Source organism: Castanea sativa, chromosome 1 (genome assembly GCF_040712315.1).
Source record: "Castanea sativa cultivar Marrone di Chiusa Pesio chromosome 1, ASM4071231v1".
NCBI lineage: Eukaryota > Viridiplantae > Streptophyta > Magnoliopsida > Fagales > Fagaceae > Castanea > Castanea sativa.
Genome location: NC_134013.1, coordinates 34,750,907 through 34,759,793, shown reverse-complemented (window position 1 = coordinate 34,759,793; position 8,887 = coordinate 34,750,907).

The following is an 8,887-nucleotide window of genomic DNA, read 5'->3' as shown; positions in this document are numbered from 1 at the left end:
CCTGCAAGATTGGGGATCGCCTCATTGAGCGAGCTTTGCTCAATTTGGGGGCAAGTGTGAACTTAATGCCATATTCAGTTTATTTATAGCTAGGTTTAGGGAGTTAAAACCAACAACCATGATACTTCAATTAGCTGATAGGTCTGTGAAAATCCCTAGAGATATTGTTAAGGATGTGCTGATTAAGGTGGATGCATTCTATTTTCCTGTTGATTTTATTGTGTTAGACACTGAGCCTGCTCTAAATGCCAATACACAAATCCATGTCATTTTGGGTCACCCTTTCTTAGCCACATCCAATGCTATGATCAATTGTCGAAGTGGTGTGATGAAAATTTCTTTTGGAAATATGACTGTTGAGCTTAATATCTTTGACACAAGTAAGCAAGTACTAGATAATGAGAATATATGTGAGGTTAACATGATTGGGAACCTAGTCCATGATAATCTTATACAATCAAGCTGTGAGGATCCCCTAAAGGATTGCTTAACCCTTTTTTATTGCAATTCGGATATTGAAAAATCAATTGAGGAAGTCAATGCATTGTTGGATTCTGTTCCTCTCTTAAGTACTAATAACTGGCAGCCAAAAGTGGTCCCTTTTCCACTTTCTTCATCCCCACTCCCATCTATTGTAGAACCACCAAAGTTGGATAACTTTTGGGAACACCACTTGATAAGTATACCTCAAGAACACAAGGAAGCTATAAGTTGGAAAATTGCTGATATTAAGAGTATTAGTTCTTCTATGGTTATGCAAAGAATTCACTTGGAAGACACTGCAAAAGCTTCCCAACATGTTTTTGATCCAGGTAAGTTACAGTCTCATTGGACTAATCCATTCATAATATGCATTATTTATCTCCATGGTGTTGTTAAGGTTTGGATGGTCCTGTTTATCAGGATTGATCTCTAGTTGTGTTAAATCTTTTTGCAAAAAAAAAAAAAAAAATCTTTTTCTTGTTTATTTTCTATTTTTAGATTAATATTTGTGTTTATTTTTTTGTTTAATTTTATTCTCTTTTGTTCTAGCTGATATTTGACAAAAATTATAATTTATAACAATCAGCTCGATCAAGGTACGTCTCCTCCTTCTCCTTACCTTACTTGTTTCTACTTGGTTCTCATGTTGCATATTAATTTTTTTGCTCTCTTTTCATTCAAGACAAATATTTGAAAGTATCATTTTTAACATTGAGGACAATGTTTGGTTTAGGTTTGGGGGGGATGTATATAGATTTCTATCTTTTGTTTTTTTTTTTTTTTTTTAGTTGTGTTAAAAAAAAAATCTTTTGCCTAGCTTGAGGTCTATGTTTTGAGTTTGTTATACTACTCCTGCTTAAATAATTTCAGTGCTTTCATGCTCAATTCATTGCACATGCACATAGCCACTCAAACACAACTTGTTGTTGAAGGATAAAAATGATTAGAAAATCTTGATGATAACAATGTGGAGACTGTAACCCTTGTGAGTTTTGAGCCAATCATTATTTTTTGAGGGCTATTTATTGTTTCTAATCTTAAAGTTCATTTGGAAGTGCATAACATGTTTCCCTTGTTGTAGTCTCATAGTTCTTTCTTTTGGCCAAGAAAAAAAAATCTAATTTTATGCCACACTTGAATCTTTTGAAGTCATTGATGTTGAATGGACTATACTAGTCTTTGAGAGATGGGATTAGGCCATTTTTGTTTACTTTGAGCCATATATGTGTTTTTCTTTTTCTTTCTTGATACATTATCGCTAGTCACCCCGTTGAGCCTTTTAATTAGCCTTTCTTTCTTAAAGCCCTTATTCATAGTGTTTCAAGATGGAATTTGATCAGTATATTTCAATGTGGTGGTTTGTGTGAGAATTCAAAGAAGAAGAAAAAAAAAAGTTAAAGAAAAAAAAAGAATTCAAGAAAAAAAATTGAAAAAAAAAAGAAGAAGAGGAAAAGTGTCAAAAAGAAGAAAATAAAAAAGGCTCTCATCAAATTTTGAGAAGTGAAATGGAAGGAAGGAGTACTGCTTTGAAGAAGAAGAGGTGAAAAAAAAAATTGTTGAATGGAAATTCCAAAAAGAGTTGACATTCCGACAAATCTTGAAAACACTTCTTATTATTTACCTTCACCCATTTTTATTTCATTCCCTTTGCTTTTTCCCTACATTATGTCCTAATAAAATCCTTATTTGATCTTGAAGATTGTGTAGTTCAGATATTGATATAACTGAGAAGAAAAATGTCTAGTATAAATATTTTTGGCATCCTTTCATGAGACTACTTATTCTTTCTTGATTAAGCATTTTTCATGTGATTTATATGTGAGGTATTTGAATTTGCTTATATTATTCCGCTCACATATATTGTTGAGAGTGTTACACCCCATTTCAGAGTGATTTTAATTGTTGAGTGATAACACCGGAAAGATTTGAGTTGAAGCATACTTTCAAATAGAGATTAGAGTCAAGTTTGTTCTAAAACTAAGAGTATGTTTGGGTTGGCTACCTCTTTTCACTCACATTGAGTTTTGATGGCAAGAGAAATTTCTTTAGCATTTGTAGTGTTTTTGAACTTGAACTAATCCTCTTTGAAAAAGGCAATTGAAAAAAAAAATTTGTTTGATTTTTTTTGTTTTGATTTTTTTTCCTCAGAATTTTGTGGGTATATTCCCTGCAAACCCTCACGAGACTACAACTCATCCACTAGTGTAAGCTAGGGGTTTAAAGGCTTGTTGCATATGCTAAATGCAAACAAAAATTCCAGCGAAAGTGGATTAGTTAGGATTTTTTTTTCTTTGTTTTGTTTTACTCTTTATCTGTTTTGCTTGAGGACTAGCAAAATGTAAGTTTGGGGGTATTTGATGTGCATTGATAATAACTTAATTTTGCATATTTATATCATTGTTAGAAAGCATTATCATACTTATTTTGACGTAATTCATGCATTTTGTATTTGGTTTTGGAATAATGGTGAATAATCAATTTTGTGCTTAATTGAATCTTATTGCGTGAATTTGTCTTTTGTAGGAGAATGGAATTAAATAAGTGGATTTGTGCAAAGAAGAAAACTAATGGATTTTACTTTTGCAAGGGCAATGATGAAGTTAAAGAAGACCAACTCAATTAAATTTAAGTCCAATTGGAGCAAGAAATCAAACGAAATTTGCATCAAATCCAAGTTCAATTCGGATTAGGATTAGGATTCCAACCTGCACATCAGTTATTATTTTTGGCATAACTTTCGGCTTAGATGTCCAATTGAGATGATTCAAGTTGGGCTGGAAATTTAACTTAAAGGGCTACAACTTTGAAGTTTTACCAAAAGTCCGAATTCTGAATTTAAATGGGCCAAAATCGTCGGTTAAGTGAAACCTAAAAATCTGGGATTTTTCCCAAACGAGAATTCAACTTGTAATAGAATTCTTTGACCTATTTAAAGGCTCTTTAGGGCAAAATTCAAGGAGGCCAGTGCTAGGGCTGATGGCTGAACATAGAGAGTGCGGCTACTTCTTTGGTTTTCTTCCATAACAATTAGTTTTATTTTATTTGTCTAGTTTAATGTTTAGTATATTATTCTTGTGTTTTATTTTAATTATTATGAGTAGCTAAATTTATAATTAGAGTTGAGGATGAAACCTTGTTAAAGATTATTAGTAATATTTATGTGATTTGATTTTTCCCACAATAGTTGTTCTTTAATGATTTAAATTGTTCTTACTTCATATCAATTGACTAAGATGAGATTCTAGATATGAGTTCAATCATATTTTTCTCATGATTTAGGATTTGTCTTAATTAATTGAATACTTGGTTTATTAATTCTTGATTATAAAATTGGATATCGCTTGTGATTTATCTGTCAATGGATACAATTTATGATTTGATTTTTAGAATTAGATATATCTTGTGATTTGTTTGGCTATAGATACAATTGATGATTTGATTTTATACTTAAGAAGTGAAGAAGAACATGCTTTTGATTTTTAAAATAAGGATTTTAATGAGAATATTTTTCATGATAGCAAGATTGATTTCTAGATTATTATGTAGTGAGTTGGGAAAAATTAATGATCATAAATATATGCTGATATGACTTACAAGGCGGATTCCAAAACCTTAATTCCTTTCCCTTAATTATTTACATCTTTTTATTACTTTATATCTTTTGCTTAGTTTAACTATTTGCTTAATTTTATTATTTTCTTAGTTTATTTAATTTCAAAACAACCAATTTTTATTAAACTAGATTAGGATTAATTTGGTTAAGATTTAATTAATTTTCTTATGTTCATTCAAGTCCCTGTGGGTTCGACCTCGTTCTTGTCAAACTATACTTCGGTACGGTTCGTACACTTGCGAGTATTTTAAAATTTCACAACAAGAAAGTGATGGCTTTGTTGTCAGAAAAAATAGCGATGCCATCTTCAATGGAAGTGCTTGAGATGTTGGCTGCAAGGAGAGTTGCCATCTTTGCTAGAGAACTGAGCTTCAAGAATGTTTGGTTTGAAAGGGATGCCGAGGGGGTAGTGAGAAGCTTAAGGGATGGGGCCAGCTCAAATGCTTTTGTTGGGCACTTGGTGAAAGACTTTAGGTCTATAGTTGGTTTGTTTCAAACCTATTCTATCTCTCATGTAAGGTGGCAGGGTAATACTATAGCCCATGCTTTAGCTAGGGAGGCTAAAATGTCTTTTCCTTTACGTATTTGGATGGAAGATATTCTTCCAAATGTTTTGTCTATTTTAACCAGAGATTTTCCCTATTGAATATATTTTCCCCAACGGGATGGATTTCTCAAAAAAAAAATAAAAGGGGCTTCCCTGTTTGGACCAAAAATTTTTTTTTGTTCCAAAATACCCCTACAACCTATGTTTAAGCAGGGGCAACTCGGTAAAAATATATATTTAACTCCCACTAAAATATTGTATACAAAACACATTCACTCTCTTGATAGTTTTCAAATTACTTTATCCATTCATTAAAAAAATTAAAACAAACACACATTTATATGTAAAAATACATCTGCTAATTAAAAAAAATGCCGTTATTGCACCAAAAAAAAAAAAAAAAACCTTGCACCCACATTTTAGTCATGCACACACAAAGAGTTTTAGGCTGAGTTTGGATACAGCTTCTTGCGTTTGCGTTTGCGTTCAGTTTTTTTTTTTTTTTTTTTCTTCCAGCCGCAGTTATTGACCCATTTTTCTGTGAACAGTGCATTCGTGCACTGTTCACGGACCCATAAATTTCATTTTTCAGCAACTTTTTCATTAAAAATGGGTCCCGCAGTAATATTCACACATTTTAAAATTATTTTGCTACAGTATTTTCAGTTTTCAGTTTTCAGTTTTCAGCAATAAGTTCTATCCAAACGGACCCTTAGTATTGCTTTTGCCTTTGTCAGTGCATCATTGTATGGCAGCCAATTTGAATAGCCGAGGGGTCGCTTTAAGCTTGGGCAAGCGTGTCGTCTATCGAATCCGGACTTCCAACTCTTAACTCTCACGAACCGCCTCTTACCACTCTCAGGTCAGTTTTTCCACTCTTTTTATTTGCGTGATTTGCTTTTATTTGTTTTTGGTATGTTATCTTTGCGTATCAGTGTTTGGAAAGTTAGAAATTTTTTTTTCTAAACTGTTTTTTATCATGAGAGGTAACATGTTATTAACTGTCAGAGTTAATCTTCTAATACTATCCTGCCATTTCCTAATTACTTTCTTGTTACAATTATTTTGTAGTTAAAAACAATTAAATACTAATAATGATTACTAGCCTTATAATTGTAGCAAGAAAGTAATTAGGAAATGGCAGTACTTACTTCCAGTACTTTTTTAACTGAAATCTTTTTTTATTTTAATGAAAAACTGTCACATTACTTACTAATTAAATAAAAGATGAAGATTAAAACTTACTACCATTTGTCATTGTGTATTTAAAATAAAAAGAGAACTCAAATTAAAAAAGTATTGAAGGTAAGCCACACCCTCTATATATATATATATTCCCGGTTAGCATTAGTACAATTAAATGTTTGTACTGCTGATATAGAGAATTACAAGTGTTACGATAAGCTAGTTTAATTTTTTTTTTTTTTAGGTGAACTAAAAAAAATTATATTTTATGTTGACGTGGTAATTTGATAACCGTCTATGTGGGAAGAAAATTATATTTTATTTTGATTGTTAGTCATGTTAATATTTTTCATCAATTACTTAACGGCCGAGACTATTTTGATACATTACCAAAATGTTAGAGACTAATTTGACATATTTAAAAGGTCAAAGGCCAAATTAACATATAACGTAAAAGTTAAGGACTAAACATGTAGTTTGCTATATATAGATATATATATATATATATATATATATATATATATATATATATTTATGACCATTTTATATTCGGATTATATATATGGAACCAACTCCAATTACAAATTAGACTATTTTGATACATTACCAAAATGTAAGAGATTAATTTGACATATTTAAAAGGTCAAAGGCCAAATTAACATATAACGTAAAAGTTAAGGACTAAACATGTAATTTGCTATATATATATATATATATATATATATATATTTATGACCATTTTATATTCGGATTATATATATGGAACCAACTCCAATTACAAATTAAAGATTTCACATTGTCTCACAAAAGACAAGAACAATATTGACTATTGAGTTAGATTTCTACTTTCAAAACTAAAAGTGAGAACACGAATTGACTAAAAGCACGTCACTCATTAATTCGACCGCAAATCTTTTTAACAATAAAATCTTCTTCTTCTTTTTGAAACATTTTAACAATAAAATCTTAAACTTATTTGTTTCAACCAAAAAAAAAAAACCATAATATTTGCTTTAACAATAAAATACTAACCTTATAATTAAATTGAGAAAAGAAAAACCTTAAAAGATTAAGGCTTACGAATCACTCATTAGTTTATTCTACTGGTTTGTTTGGGAACAATTTATTTAGTTGAAACTTAAAATTTTGGCGAAAAGCCCATTTTAGTTTCTACAATTTTACGAAATTCTCACTTTGGTCCCTAACTTTTTTTTTTAACTGATTTTAGTATCTATCCTAGAAAACACGTCTCGTTTTTGTCCTTGACAACCATCAGAGACGAACATAGCTGGCAAACGGCATGCATTATTGGCACTCTCAAAGCTGACGTGGCCATTAAAATAATAATAATAAATATTATTTGGCATTTAAAATGCCACGTTAGCATTTAAATTAAAAAAATTATTAATTTTAACTAAATAAAAAAAATTAAAAACAGAATTAAAAACTAAAAATCATATAAATTGAGATCTAAGTGTGTCTTGAATAAGAATAACAAGAACACAAACCCACGTCCAAGAACACAAACCCATAAATTTAAAAAAAAAAAAAAAAACCAACAAACAACCATTCAACACCAAATTCTCCAGCAAATCAATATTTACATGATTTTCACAAAGTCCATAATTGAATAACTAATCAACCATAGAACATCGAATTTTCCAGCAAATCAAACTCATAAACCCAGTAAACAATCTAATCTCCAACAAACCCATAAACCTATATTTTCTTAGGAAACAAACACAAAATAAACCCAAAAAATTTAGCTCAAATACAAATTCATAAATCCCAAAGCCCCCATTTTCTCAAACCCAACAAAATAATCAAAGACCCGTTACATGCCACACCCAAAATCTGGGTTTGTTTTCACTCACTCTCTCTTTAGCAGCTGCGAGTGAGAGAAGTTTTGGTGGGATTTTTTATTTTGTTCTGGGTTTGATCGGAGGAGGGATGGTGATGGCGGAGAATGATCAAGAAGCGAGTGGTACCAAGTTGAAGTCGAAGTCTGCGTGGAAGACTCCGGCGGTGGCGGCGATGAATGGCGACGATGCTCCTCCTCCTTCTTCGATAATGATTAGTGCCTTGCCTGATTCTTGGCCAGCTCTTTCCGATGTGGCCGCAGTGGCGGCGGCGGGAGGAGCAGCCTCAAAGCCTTGAGATAGAGGTTGGAGAGCGAGCCATTGGCATCGCGATAGGCAGTCGGAGAGTTTTAAGAGAAGTCAGGATTTTTTGCTTCAGCTCCACCATTGCTAGGTGGGTTGATATGGAGGGAGATCTTGTGTTTTGCTTTGTGGCTTTTGGATTGGATTTGGGTTCTTAGCTTCTTGCTATTGCTGTTGTTGGGATGACATTTTTGAGAGAGAGAGAGAGAGAGAGAGAGAGGTGTTGTTGGTGTTGTTACATTTGAGATTTGGGTGTTGTTGGTGTGTATGTGGGTGTTTTTTTCTTTCTTTGCTCTTAGATCTGGAGAATTCGGTGTTGAATGGTTGTTTGTTGGTTTTTTTTTTCTTTATTTAAAATTTATGGGTTTGTGTTCTTAATGTGGGTTTGTGTTCTTGTTGTTCTTGTTCAAGACACACTTAGATCTCAATTCATATAATTTTTAGTTTTTAATTTTTTTATTTAATTAAAATTAATAAATTAATTTTTTTATAATTAAAATGCTGACGTGGCATTTTTTTAATGCCAAATAATATTTATTATTATTATTATTATATTAATGGCCACATCAACTTTGAGAGTGCCAACAGTGCATGTCGTTTGCCAGCTGTGCAATTTCTGTCTTTGATGTAACGTCAGGGACAAAAACGAGATGCATTTTCCAAGATAGGAACTAAAATCAGTGGAAAAAAAAGTTAGGGACCAAAGTAGGAATCGCGTGAAAATATAGGGACTAAAATGGGTTTTTGCTTAAAATTTTTTGATGAAAGTGTAGAAAAAAAAGGCTAAAAGTTAGCTGAATTATATAATCAATTCATGAATAGTAGCAAAATGTGCAATAATACCTATAAGTAGTACCAAAAAAATTTTAAAAATTCAAGTAAGTTGAAGCTTATAAG